Genomic DNA, 12,091 nt, shown 5'->3' on the forward strand with positions numbered 1-12,091 from the left:
GTGGTATTATATGATTGTTTTATAATATGTGTTATATATGTTGTTGTTTTATGATTGAATAGGTTATGAGGGTGATTTATATGTGTATTTCTTTTAGTGTTGAAGTTAGTTTATTATGGGTAGTGTGATAAATGTCTTTATAGGTTTATGTGTTGGTTTTAGATTGTATGCAGAAATGTTGATTAAAGATGAATAAAAAAAAAAAATCTGTTCTTATCAGTTTAATATCTGATACGTCCCCCATGGAGGGGACCACATATTAAACGGATTTTTGGAACAGGGAGCCGGAAGTGGGGCTTGCCCCGTCCGCTCCACGCATCGACCCGGTATTGCAGTGCTTCCGGGAATGGTGCACCTCTACTGCCCCCTGTTGTCGAAAGGCAGAACTGACTGACTGACTGACTGACTGACTGACTGACTGACTGACTGACTGAGTGAGTGAGTGAGTGAGTAACTAATAGACTGAGTGCTGTGAGGGGGGGGGGCCCTGTCTGTGCGTGGCCCCCGTTTCCCGCCGTTTTTCTTTTTTTTTTTTTTTTTTTTTTTTTTTTTTAAAGGAAGGTGACACACTGTTTGTGCGGTGGACAGCTGCGCTGAGGTAAGGCATGATGTCATCTTTGCCTTTTGAATTTCCCCTCATGTTTGTTAAAATGATTGCTGTCTTTTGAGAGGACAGGAGGACAGGGAGGAGTCGGGGCCCCGAGGACGGCGGCTGCGACGCCCCTGGGCATTCTACTCCGAGCGGGGGCGTCACGCAGGCCCGGCTAACGGCGACGGGCTTGGCGGCGGCCCCATATCGACTCGGGTCTCTCTTCATCCCGTATAAATCTTTCGCCTTTTACTAAAGATTTCCGTGGAGAGGGATAGCGATGAGTTCATGGTATTTTTGGAGGCTCTGCCCAAGCAGAGCTGCACTGCTGCTGTCAAAGGAAGACTGGGCCCGGCTTAGCGGCTGGCGTTAGGTGCCCGGTGGCGCGGCTGTGGTCTCCCTGGATCACGCGTGGACTCGCCGGGCGACACCTGCCAGAGGGGCTGGTGAGGGCTGAGCCGCGCCAGCTCCGTCGGCATCCCGCATGCCGGCGCCCGGCGGGGCGCAATTTGTGGGTATCGCTTCTCGGCCTTTTGGCTAAGATCAAGTGTAGTATCTGTTCTTATCAGTTTAATATCTGATACGTCCCCCATGGAGGGGACCACATATTAAACGGATTTTTGGAACAGGGAGCCGGAAGTGGGGCTTGCCCCGTCCGCTCCACGCATCGACCCGGTATTGCAGTGCTTCCGGGAATGGTGCACCTCTACTGCCCCCTGTTGTCGAAAGGCAGAACTGACTGACTGACTGACTGACTGACTGACTGACTGAGTGAGTGAGTGAGTGAGTGAGTGAGTGACTAATAGACTGAGTGCTGTGAGGGGGGGGGCCCTGTCTGTGCGTGGCCCCCGTTTCCCGCCGTTTTTCTTTTTTTTTTTTTTTTTTTTTTTTTTTTAAAGGAAGGTGACACACTGTTTGTGCGGTGGACAGCTGCGCTGAGGTAAGGCATGATGTCATCTTTGCCTTTTGAATTTCCCCTCATGTTTGTTAAAATGATTGCTGTCTTTTGAGAGGACAGGAGGACAGGGAGGAGTCGGGGCCCCGAGGACGGCGGCTGCGACGCCCCTGGGCATTCTACTCCGAGCGGGGGCGTCACGCAGGCCCGGCTAACGGCGACGGGCTTGGCGGCGGCCCCATATCGACTCGGGTCTCTCTTCATCCCGTATAAATCTTTCGCCTTTTACTAAAGATTTCCGTGGAGAGGGATAGCGATGAGTTCATGGTATTTTTGGAGGCTCTGCCCAAGCAGAGCTGCACTGCTGCTGTCAAAGGAAGACTGGGCCCGGCTTAGCGGCTGGCGTTAGGTGCCCGGTGGCGCGGCTGTGGTCTCCCTGGATCACGCGTGGACTCGCCGGGCGACACCTGCCAGAGGGGCTGGTGAGGGCTGAGCCGCGCCAGCTCCGTCGGCATCCCGCATGCCGGCGCCCGGCGGGGCGCAATTTGTGGGTATCGCTTCTCGGCCTTTTGGCTAAGATCAAGTGCTGCTTTTTGGAGGGATTTTTATTGCCAGGTTTTTTAGTGGAGGCAACAGCGAACCTAAAGCGTGACCAGCAGGTGGCTTGACCGCCGCTGCCACGGGGCTAGCTGTTGTCTCCTTTTAGCGCTTTTTTTTATTTTGGGTAGCCCTTGCAAGCCTAACGTGCAGGTTCGGGTGGCTTGACCGCCGTTCCCGCAGGGTGAGCTTGGGGTTTTATTTCCAGCTTTTATTAGTTTAGGCACCCAGCTAGGACACGTCGACTCCCTGCCCGGCTCCCGAGGACTCTTTTGCCCACCATCGCCAGGATGTCCGGGAGCCCACACAGGACCGTCGTAGTCATCCGGCATACAGCAGCCTTCAAGTGGACTCACCAGGAGGAACCGGAGAGTTTCCCGGAGAGACTGACCTTCATCCGGGAGGTGCTCTTCGGCCTCCTGGGACTCACTATGGAAGACATCATCTGTGTGCAGCGCAACCAGTCTTCAGCCTTCTTCTATGTGACTTGCACTACGGAAGAGGGCTACAAGAGGATGTTGGCTGCATGCAGCCGCTTGGAGGAAGAGCTTCGCCGGATGTTCTATGACGTGGAGCCACTGTGGAAGCTGGACCGGAGAGTGATCACCGTCCACGTCTTGGACCCCTTCGTTCCAGCTGAAGCGGTGGCTGCCTTCCTGGGCAGGTTTGTCGACGTGGTCCCTGGGCACAGGGACGTGAGAGACCAGCTGGGTGTCTGGACTGGGCGCAGGCAGTTTCGGGTGTGCCTGCGCCCCGACGCTAGCTCCCCTGACGGGTATAGCCACCCACCTGCTTATTTTATTATAGGTCGTTGCAAGGGCTACCTTTTTTACTCCGGGCAACCCTCCTCCTGCCGCTTGTGCCACGGCCTGGGCCACACCGCGGACTCCTGTACCACCATGAAGTGCTGGAGATGCCTGGACGTCGGTCACCTGGCGAAGGACTGCAAGGGCCCCCTCCGGTGTAACCTGTGCAGAGGTGAGGACCATCTGGCTCGGAGCTGCCCTCAGCGCAAACCGTCCTGGGCCGACGCCGTTGCTCGGGGTTCGGCTGTGGACGGGGCCCGACAGCAGGCACTGCCGGGCTGCGCTGAGATGCACGGGGGAGCCGAGAGGGGAGCTGAGAACAGCGAGGAACAGCCCTTCGCCGGTGCCGATGGGGAGTCCACGGCCTCCAGCGCTTCGGTGGAGTCCCCTGGTAAGGGTCAAGTGGCCGTGGCTGAAAAGCGCGCAACCTCTCCCTCCAGGTTTGTCCAATGCAGGAGGAGGAAGAAGGCCCGGAGGAACGAGGACAATGCTTTAGGCCGAGAAGCGATCTTCCCCTTAGAGCAAATGGATTTGCAAAGTGTTTTGGTCTCCCCCCAAGAGAGACGTTTTTATGCAGGGCAGCAGGACTTTGCTAATGAACGCTCTTTTTTAGTTGCTGCCGAGTCGGGGGGGGGCCTTAGTTTTAATGGGGATATTGTTGATGATGATAGTGTTTTACCTTTTTAAACATTTTAGGATTTCTGCTGTATTTATGTATTTAATACTGTTTTAACGTTTGTTGTAATGGTGTTGTAGGTTTGAAGTATTTTAGAAGTTTTATGTATGTGGTATTATATGATTGTTTTATAATATGTGTTATATATGTTGTTGTTTTATGATTGAATAGGTTATGAGGGTGATTTATATGTGTATTTCTTTTAGTGTTGAAGTTAGTTTATTATGGGTAGTGTGATAAATGTCTTTATAGGTTTATGTGTTGGTTTTAGATTGTATGCAGAAATGTTGATTAAAGATGAATAAAAAAAAAAAATCTGTTCTTATCAGTTTAATATCTGATACGTCCCCCATGGAGGGGACCACATATTAAACGGATTTTTGGAACAGGGAGCCGGAAGTGGGGCTTGCCCCGTCCGCTCCACGCATCGACCCGGTATTGCAGTGCTTCCGGGAATGGTGCACCTCTACTGCCCCCTGTTGTCGAAAGGCAGAACTGACTGACTGACTGACTGACTGACTGACTGACTGACTGACTGACTGACTGAGTGAGTGAGTGAGTGAGTGAGTGAGTGACTAATAGACTGAGTGCTGTGAGGGGGGGGGCCCTGTCTGTGCGTGGCCCCCGTTTCCCGCCGTTTTTCTTTTTTTTTTTTTTTTTTTTTTTTTTTTTTTTAAAGGAAGGTGACACACTGTTTGTGCGGTGGACAGCTGCGCTGAGGTAAGGCATGATGTCATCTTTGCCTTTTGAATTTCCCCTCATGTTTGTTAAAATGATTGCTGTCTTTTGAGAGGACAGGAGGACAGGGAGGAGTCGGGGCCCCGAGGACGGCGGCTGCGACGCCCCTGGGCATTCTACTCCGAGCGGGGGCGTCACGCAGGCCCGGCTAACGGCGACGGGCTTGGCGGCGGCCCCATATCGACTCGGGTCTCTCTTCATCCCGTATAAATCTTTCGCCTTTTACTAAAGATTTCCGTGGAGAGGGATAGCGATGAGTTCATGGTATTTTTGGAGGCTCTGCCCAAGCAGAGCTGCACTGCTGCTGTCAAAGGAAGACTGGGCCCGGCTTAGCGGCTGGCGTTAGGTGCCCGGTGGCGCGGCTGTGGTCTCCCTGGATCACGCGTGGACTCGCCGGGCGACACCTGCCAGAGGGGCTGGTGAGGGCTGAGCCGCGCCAGCTCCGTCGGCATCCCGCATGCCGGCGCCCGGCGGGGCGCAATTTGTGGGTATCGCTTCTCGGCCTTTTGGCTAAGATCAAGTGTAGTATCTGTTCTTATCAGTTTAATATCTGATACGTCCCCCATGGAGGGGACCACATATTAAACGGATTTTTGGAACAGGGAGCCGGAAGTGGGGCTTGCCCCGTCCGCTCCACGCATCGACCCGGTATTGCAGTGCTTCCGGGAATGGTGCACCTCTACTGCCCCCTGTTGTCGAAAGGCAGAACTGACTGACTGACTGACTGACTGACTGAGTGAGTGAGTGAGTGAGTGAGTGACTAATAGACTGAGTGCTGTGAGGGGGGGGGCCCTGTCTGTGCGTGGCCCCCGTTTCCCGCCGTTTTTCTTTTTTTTTTTTTTTTTTAAAGGAAGGTGACACACTGTTTGTGCGGTGGACAGCTGCGCTGAGGTAAGGCATGATGTCATCTTTGCCTTTTGAATTTCCCCTCATGTTTGTTAAAATGATTGCTGTCTTTTGAGAGGACAGGAGGACAGGGAGGAGTCGGGGCCCCGAGGACGGCGGCTGCGACGCCCCTGGGCATTCTACTCCGAGCGGGGGCGTCACGCAGGCCCGGCTAACGGCGACGGGCTTGGCGGCGGCCCCATATCGACTCGGGTCTCTCTTCATCCCGTATAAATCTTTCGCCTTTTACTAAAGATTTCCGTGGAGAGGGATAGCGATGAGTTCATGGTATTTTTGGAGGCTCTGCCCAAGCAGAGCTGCACTGCTGCTGTCAAAGGAAGACTGGGCCCGGCTTAGCGGCTGGCGTTAGGTGCCCGGTGGCGCGGCTGTGGTCTCCCTGGATCACGCGTGGACTCGCCGGGCGACACCTGCCAGAGGGGCTGGTGAGGGCTGAGCCGCGCCAGCTCCGTCGGCATCCCGCATGCCGGCGCCCGGCGGGGCGCAATTTGTGGGTATCGCTTCTCGGCCTTTTGGCTAAGATCAAGTGTAGTATCTGTTCTTATCAGTTTAATATCTGATACGTCCCCCATGGAGGGGACCACATATTAAACGGATTTTTGGAACAGGGAGCCGGAAGTGGGGCTTGCCCCGTCCGCTCCACGCATCGACCCGGTATTGCAGTGCTTCCGGGAATGGTGCACCTCTACTGCCCCCTGTTGTCGAAAGGCAGAACTGACTGACTGACTGACTGACTGACTGACTGAGTGAGTGAGTGAGTGAGTGAGTGAGTGACTAATAGACTGAGTGCTGTGAGGGGGGGGGCCCTGTCTGTGCGTGGCCCCCGTTTCCCGCCGTTTTTCTTTTTTTTTTTTTTTTTTAAAGGAAGGTGACACACTGTTTGTGCGGTGGACAGCTGCGCTGAGGTAAGGCATGATGTCATCTTTGCCTTTTGAATTTCCCCTCATGTTTGTTAAAATGATTGCTGTCTTTTGAGAGGACAGGAGGACAGGGAGGAGTCGGGGCCCCGAGGACGGCGGCTGCGACGCCCCTGGGCATTCTACTCCGAGCGGGGGCGTCACGCAGGCCCGGCTAACGGCGACGGGCTTGGCGGCGGCCCCATATCGACTCGGGTCTCTCTTCATCCCGTATAAATCTTTCGCCTTTTACTAAAGATTTCCGTGGAGAGGGATAGCGATGAGTTCATGGTATTTTTGGAGGCTCTGCCCAAGCAGAGCTGCACTGCTGCTGTCAAAGGAAGACTGGGCCCGGCTTAGCGGCTGGCGTTAGGTGCCCGGTGGCGCGGCTGTGGTCTCCCTGGATCACGCGTGGACTCGCCGGGCGACACCTGCCAGAGGGGCTGGTGAGGGCTGAGCCGCGCCAGCTCCGTCGGCATCCCGCATGCCGGCGCCCGGCGGGGCGCAATTTGTGGGTATCGCTTCTCGGCCTTTTGGCTAAGATCAAGTGTAGTATCTGTTCTTATCAGTTTAATATCTGATACGTCCCCCATGGAGGGGACCACATATTAAACGGATTTTTGGAACAGGGAGCCGGAAGTGGGGCTTGCCCCGTCCGCTCCACGCATCGACCCGGTATTGCAGTGCTTCCGGGAATGGTGCACCTCTACTGCCCCCTGTTGTCGAAAGGCAGAACTGACTGACTGACTGACTGACTGACTGACTGACTGACTGACTGACTGAGTGAGTGAGTGAGTGAGTGACTAATAGACTGAGTGCTGTGAGGGGGGGGGCCCTGTCTGTGCGTGGCCCCCGTTTCCCGCCGTTTTTCTTTTTTTTTTTTTTTTTTTTTTTTTTTTTAAAGGAAGGTGACACACTGTTTGTGCGGTGGACAGCTGCGCTGAGGTAAGGCATGATGTCATCTTTGCCTTTTGAATTTCCCCTCATGTTTGTTAAAATGATTGCTGTCTTTTGAGAGGACAGGAGGACAGGGAGGAGTCGGGGCCCCGAGGACGGCGGCTGCGACGCCCCTGGGCATTCTACTCCGAGCGGGGGCGTCACGCAGGCCCGGCTAACGGCGACGGGCTTGGCGGCGGCCCCATATCGACTCGGGTCTCTCTTCATCCCGTATAAATCTTTCGCCTTTTACTAAAGATTTCCGTGGAGAGGGATAGCGATGAGTTCATGGTATTTTTGGAGGCTCTGCCCAAGCAGAGCTGCACTGCTGCTGTCAAAGGAAGACTGGGCCCGGCTTAGCGGCTGGCGTTAGGTGCCCGGTGGCGCGGCTGTGGTCTCCCTGGATCACGCGTGGACTCGCCGGGCGACACCTGCCAGAGGGGCTGGTGAGGGCTGAGCCGCGCCAGCTCCGTCGGCATCCCGCATGCCGGCGCCCGGCGGGGCGCAATTTGTGGGTATCGCTTCTCGGCCTTTTGGCTAAGATCAAGTGCTGCTTTTTGGAGGGATTTTTATTGCCAGGTTTTTTAGTGGAGGCAACAGCGAACCTAAAGCGTGACCAGCAGGTGGCTTGACCGCCGCTGCCACGGGGCTAGCTGTTGTCTCCTTTTAGCGCTTTTTTTTATTTTAGGTAGCCCTTGCAAGCCTAACGTGCAGGTTCGGGTGGCTTGACCGCCGTTCCCGCAGGGTGAGCTTGGGGTTTTATTTCCAGCTTTTATTAGTTTAGGCACCCAGCTAGGACACGTCGACTCCCTGCCCGGCTCCCGAGGACTCTCTTGCCCACCATCGCCAGGATGTCCGGGAGCCCACACAGGACCGTCGTAGTCATCCGGCATACAGCAGCCTTCAGGTGGACCCACCAGGAGGAACCGGAGAGTTTCCCGGAGAGACTGGCCTTCATCCGGGAGGTGCTCTTCGGCCTCCTGGGACTCACTATGGAAGACATCATCTGTGTGCAGCGCAACCAGTCTTCAGCCTTCTTTTATGTGACTTGCACCACGGAAGAAGGCTACAAGAAGATGTTGGCTGCATGCAGCTGCTTGGAGAAAGAGCTTCGCCGGATGCACTACGACGTGGAGCCACTGTGGAAGCTGGATCGGAGAGTGATCACCGTCCACGTCCTGGACCCCTTCGTTCCAGCTGAAGCGGTGGCGGCCTTCCTGGGCAGGTTTGTCGACGTCGTCCCTGGGCACAGGGACGTGAGAGACCAGCTGGGTGTCTGGACTGGGCGCAGGCAGTTCCGGGTGTGCCTGCGCCCCGACGCTAGCTCCCCTGACGGGTATAGCCACCCACCTGCTTATTTTATTATAGGTCGTTGCAAGGGCTACCTTTTTTACTCCGGGCAACCCTCCTCCTGCCGCTTGTGCCACGGCCTGGGCCACACCGCGGACTCCTGTACCACCATGAAGTGCTGGAGATGCCTGGACGTCGGTCACCTGGCGAAGGACTGCAAGGGCCCCCTCCGGTGTAACCTGTGCAGAGGTGAGGACCATCTGGCTCGGAGCTGCCCTCAGCGCAAACCGTCCTGGGCCGACGCCGTTGCTCGGGGTTCGGCTGTGGACGGGGCCCGACAGCAGGCACTGCCGGGCTGCGCTGAGATGCACGGGGGAGCCGAGAGGGGAGCTGAGAACACCGAGGATCAGCCCTTCGCCAGTGCCGATGGGGAGTCCACGGCCTCCAGTGCTTCTGTGGAGTCCCCAGGTAAGGGTCCATTGGCCGTGGCTGAAAAGCGCGCAACCTCTCCCTCCAGGTTTGTCCAAAGCAGGAGGAGGAAGAAGGCCCGGAGGAACGAGGACACTGCTTTAGGCCGAGAAGCGATCTTCCCCATAGAACAGATAGATTTGCAAAGTGTTTTGGTCTCCCCCCAAGAGAGACGTTTTTATGCAGGGCAGCAGGACTTTGCCAATGAACGCTCCTTTTTAGTCGCTGCTGAGTCGGGGGGAGACCTTAGTTTTAATGGGGATATTATTGATGATGATAATGTTTTACCTTTTTAAAGATTTTAGGATTTCTGCTGCATTTATGGATTTAATACTGTTTTAATGTGTGTTGTAATGTTTTAGTAGTTTTATATTTTAAGATGTGTATGTTATAAGGTGTCTTGTATTATTATGGTAGTAATGTTTTTGTTAATTATAGTGTTGGATTAAGTTTGTGGGTATAAATGGGTTTTGATGCGCTATTTTGATTAGTATTGATGTGGGTTTGTTTTAGTTAGTATGTGGAAAATGTTGGGTTTTTATAGTTTTATGTGTTGTTCTTAGATTGTAAGCAGAAATGTTGAATAAAGATGAAAAAAAAAAAAAAAAAAAAAAAAAAAAAAATCTGTTCTTATCAGTTTAATATCTGATACGTCCCCCATGGAGGGGACCACATATTAAACGGATTTTTGGAACAGGGAGCCGGAAGTGGGGCTTGCCCCGTCCGCTCCACGCATCGACCCGGTATTGCAGTGCTTCCGGGAATGGTGCACCTCTACTGCCCCCTGTTGTCGAAAGGCAGAACTGACTGACTGACTGACTGACTGACTGACTGACTGACTGACTGAGTGAGTGAGTGAGTGAGTGAGTGAGTGACTAATAGACTGAGTGCTGTGAGGGGGGGGGCCCTGTCTGTGCGTGGCCCCCGTTTCCCGCCGTTTTTCTTTTTTTTTTTTTTTTTTTTTTTTTTTTTAAAGGAAGGTGACACACTGTTTGTGCGGTGGACAGCTGCGCTGAGGTAAGGCATGATGTCATCTTTGCCTTTTGAATTTCCCCTCATGTTTGTTAAAATGATTGCTGTCTTTTGAGAGGACAGGAGGACAGGGAGGAGTCGGGGCCCCGAGGACGGCGGCTGCGACGCCCCTGGGCATTCTACTCCGAGCGGGGGCGTCACGCAGGCCCGGCTAACGGCGACGGGCTTGGCGGCGGCCCCATATCGACTCGGGTCTCTCTTCATCCCGTATAAATCTTTCGCCTTTTACTAAAGATTTCCGTGGAGAGGGATAGCGATGAGTTCATGGTATTTTTGGAGGCTCTGCCCAAGCAGAGCTGCACTGCTGCTGTCAAAGGAAGACTGGGCCCGGCTTAGCGGCTGGCGTTAGGTGCCCGGTGGCGCGGCTGTGGTCTCCCTGGATCACGCGTGGACTCGCCGGGCGACACCTGCCAGAGGGGCTGGTGAGGGCTGAGCCGCGCCAGCTCCGTCGGCATCCCGCATGCCGGCGCCCGGCGGGGCGCAATTTGTGGGTATCGCTTCTCGGCCTTTTGGCTAAGATCAAGTGTAGTATCTGTTCTTATCAGTTTAATATCTGATACGTCCCCCATGGAGGGGACCACATATTAAACGGATTTTTGGAACAGGGAGCCGGAAGTGGGGCTTGCCCCGTCCGCTCCACGCATCGACCCGGTATTGCAGTGCTTCCGGGAATGGTGCACCTCTACTGCCCCCTGTTGTCGAAAGGCAGAACTGACTGACTGACTGACTGAGTGAGTGAGTGAGTGAGTGAGTGAGTGAGTGACTAATAGACTGAGTGCTGTGAGGGGGGGGGCCCTGTCTGTGCGTGGCCCCCGTTTCCCGCCGTTTTTCTTTTTTTTTTTTTTTTTTAAAGGAAGGTGACACACTGTTTGTGCGGTGGACAGCTGCGCTGAGGTAAGGCATGATGTCATCTTTGCCTTTTGAATTTCCCCTCATGTTTGTTAAAATGATTGCTGTCTTTTGAGAGGACAGGAGGACAGGGAGGAGTCGGGGCCCCGAGGACGGCGGCTGCGACGCCCCTGGGCATTCTACTCCGAGCGGGGGCGTCACGCAGGCCCGGCTAACGGCGACGGGCTTGGCGGCGGCCCCATATCGACTCGGGTCTCTCTTCATCCCGTATAAATCTTTCGCCTTTTACTAAAGATTTCCGTGGAGAGGGATAGCGATGAGTTCATGGTATTTTTGGAGGCTCTGCCCAAGCAGAGCTGCACTGCTGCTGTCAAAGGAAGACTGGGCCCGGCTTAGCGGCTGGCGTTAGGTGCCCGGTGGCGCGGCTGTGGTCTCCCTGGATCACGCGTGGACTCGCCGGGCGACACCTGCCAGAGGGGCTGGTGAGGGCTGAGCCGCGCCAGCTCCGTCGGCATCCCGCATGCCGGCGCCCGGCGGGGCGCAATTTGTGGGTATCGCTTCTCGGCCTTTTGGCTAAGATCAAGTGTAGTATCTGTTCTTATCAGTTTAATATCTGATACGTCCCCCATGGAGGGGACCACATATTAAACGGATTTTTGGAACAGGGAGCCGGAAGTGGGGCTTGCCCCGTCCGCTCCACGCATCGACCCGGTATTGCAGTGCTTCCGGGAATGGTGCACCTCTACTGCCCCCTGTTGTCGAAAGGCAGAACTGACTGACTGACTGACTGACTGACTGACTGACTGAGTGAGTGAGTGAGTGAGTGAGTGAGTGACTAATAGACTGAGTGCTGTGAGGGGGGGGGCCCTGTCTGTGCGTGGCCCCCGTTTCCCGCCGTTTTTCTTTTTTTTTTTTTTTTTTTTTTTTTTTTTTTTTTTAAAGGAAGGTGACACACTGTTTGTGCGGTGGACAGCTGCGCTGAGGTAAGGCATGATGTCATCTTTGCCTTTTGAATTTCCCCTCATGTTTGTTAAAATGATTGCTGTCTTTTGAGAGGACAGGAGGACAGGGAGGAGTCGGGGCCCCGAGGACGGCGGCTGCGACGCCCCTGGGCATTCTACTCCGAGCGGGGGCGTCACGCAGGCCCGGCTAACGGCGACGGGCTTGGCGGCGGCCCCATATCGACTCGGGTCTCTCTTCATCCCGTATAAATCTTTCGCCTTTTACTAAAGATTTCCGTGGAGAGGGATAGCGATGAGTTCATGGTATTTTTGGAGGCTCTGCCCAAGCAGAGCTGCACTGCTGCTGTCAAAGGAAGACTGGGCCCGGCTTAGCGGCTGGCGTTAGGTGCCCGGTGGCGCGGCTGTGGTCTCCCTGGATCACGCGTGGACTCGCCGGGCGACACCTGCCAGAGGG

At 54.8% G+C, this 12,091-nt stretch overlaps 15 non-coding genes and 3 pseudogenes across 15 annotated transcripts; all 18 read left to right on the top strand.

Annotated features, from left to right (window-relative positions):
* Positions 1-131: 131 nt before the first annotated feature.
* Positions 132-360, top strand: LOC140584182 (U2 spliceosomal RNA; annotated as a pseudogene).
* A 437-nt stretch (positions 361-797) lies between these two features.
* Positions 798-911, top strand: LOC140584886 (U5 spliceosomal RNA). The gene has a single exon (XR_011986848.1). It is a non-coding gene; the product is annotated as a U5 spliceosomal RNA (small nuclear RNA).
* Positions 912-1,106: 195 nt separating this feature from the next.
* LOC140585374 (U2 spliceosomal RNA) lies at positions 1,107-1,298 on the top strand. The gene has a single exon (XR_011987334.1). It is a non-coding gene; the product is annotated as a U2 spliceosomal RNA (small nuclear RNA).
* A 430-nt stretch (positions 1,299-1,728) lies between these two features.
* On the top strand, positions 1,729-1,842 carry LOC140584887 (U5 spliceosomal RNA). The gene has a single exon (XR_011986849.1). It is a non-coding gene; the product is annotated as a U5 spliceosomal RNA (small nuclear RNA).
* Positions 1,843-3,803: 1,961 nt separating this feature from the next.
* LOC140584183 (U2 spliceosomal RNA) lies at positions 3,804-4,032 on the top strand (annotated as a pseudogene).
* A 450-nt stretch (positions 4,033-4,482) lies between these two features.
* LOC140584888 (U5 spliceosomal RNA) lies at positions 4,483-4,596 on the top strand. Its single transcript, XR_011986850.1, has one exon. It is a non-coding gene; the product is annotated as a U5 spliceosomal RNA (small nuclear RNA).
* Positions 4,597-4,791: 195 nt separating this feature from the next.
* LOC140585375 (U2 spliceosomal RNA) lies at positions 4,792-4,983 on the top strand. The gene has a single exon (XR_011987335.1). It is a non-coding gene; the product is annotated as a U2 spliceosomal RNA (small nuclear RNA).
* A 408-nt stretch (positions 4,984-5,391) lies between these two features.
* LOC140584889 (U5 spliceosomal RNA) lies at positions 5,392-5,505 on the top strand. The gene has a single exon (XR_011986851.1). It is a non-coding gene; the product is annotated as a U5 spliceosomal RNA (small nuclear RNA).
* Positions 5,506-5,700: 195 nt separating this feature from the next.
* Positions 5,701-5,892, top strand: LOC140585376 (U2 spliceosomal RNA). Its single transcript, XR_011987336.1, has one exon. It is a non-coding gene; the product is annotated as a U2 spliceosomal RNA (small nuclear RNA).
* A 416-nt stretch (positions 5,893-6,308) lies between these two features.
* LOC140584890 (U5 spliceosomal RNA) lies at positions 6,309-6,422 on the top strand. The gene has a single exon (XR_011986852.1). It is a non-coding gene; the product is annotated as a U5 spliceosomal RNA (small nuclear RNA).
* Positions 6,423-6,617: 195 nt separating this feature from the next.
* Positions 6,618-6,809, top strand: LOC140585377 (U2 spliceosomal RNA). The gene has a single exon (XR_011987337.1). It is a non-coding gene; the product is annotated as a U2 spliceosomal RNA (small nuclear RNA).
* Positions 6,810-7,244: 435 nt separating this feature from the next.
* Positions 7,245-7,358, top strand: LOC140584891 (U5 spliceosomal RNA). Its single transcript, XR_011986853.1, has one exon. It is a non-coding gene; the product is annotated as a U5 spliceosomal RNA (small nuclear RNA).
* Positions 7,359-9,334: 1,976 nt separating this feature from the next.
* On the top strand, positions 9,335-9,571 carry LOC140584197 (U2 spliceosomal RNA; annotated as a pseudogene).
* Positions 9,572-10,010: 439 nt separating this feature from the next.
* Positions 10,011-10,124, top strand: LOC140584892 (U5 spliceosomal RNA). The gene has a single exon (XR_011986854.1). It is a non-coding gene; the product is annotated as a U5 spliceosomal RNA (small nuclear RNA).
* A 195-nt stretch (positions 10,125-10,319) lies between these two features.
* LOC140585378 (U2 spliceosomal RNA) lies at positions 10,320-10,511 on the top strand. The gene has a single exon (XR_011987338.1). It is a non-coding gene; the product is annotated as a U2 spliceosomal RNA (small nuclear RNA).
* A 408-nt stretch (positions 10,512-10,919) lies between these two features.
* On the top strand, positions 10,920-11,033 carry LOC140584893 (U5 spliceosomal RNA). Its single transcript, XR_011986855.1, has one exon. It is a non-coding gene; the product is annotated as a U5 spliceosomal RNA (small nuclear RNA).
* Positions 11,034-11,228: 195 nt separating this feature from the next.
* On the top strand, positions 11,229-11,420 carry LOC140585379 (U2 spliceosomal RNA). The gene has a single exon (XR_011987339.1). It is a non-coding gene; the product is annotated as a U2 spliceosomal RNA (small nuclear RNA).
* Positions 11,421-11,857: 437 nt separating this feature from the next.
* Positions 11,858-11,971, top strand: LOC140584894 (U5 spliceosomal RNA). The gene has a single exon (XR_011986856.1). It is a non-coding gene; the product is annotated as a U5 spliceosomal RNA (small nuclear RNA).
* The last annotated feature ends 120 nt before the right edge of the window (positions 11,972-12,091 follow it).

Source organism: Paramormyrops kingsleyae, unplaced genomic scaffold (genome assembly GCF_048594095.1).
Source record: "Paramormyrops kingsleyae isolate MSU_618 unplaced genomic scaffold, PKINGS_0.4 ups31, whole genome shotgun sequence".
Taxonomy (NCBI): Eukaryota; Metazoa; Chordata; class Actinopteri; order Osteoglossiformes; family Mormyridae; genus Paramormyrops; species Paramormyrops kingsleyae.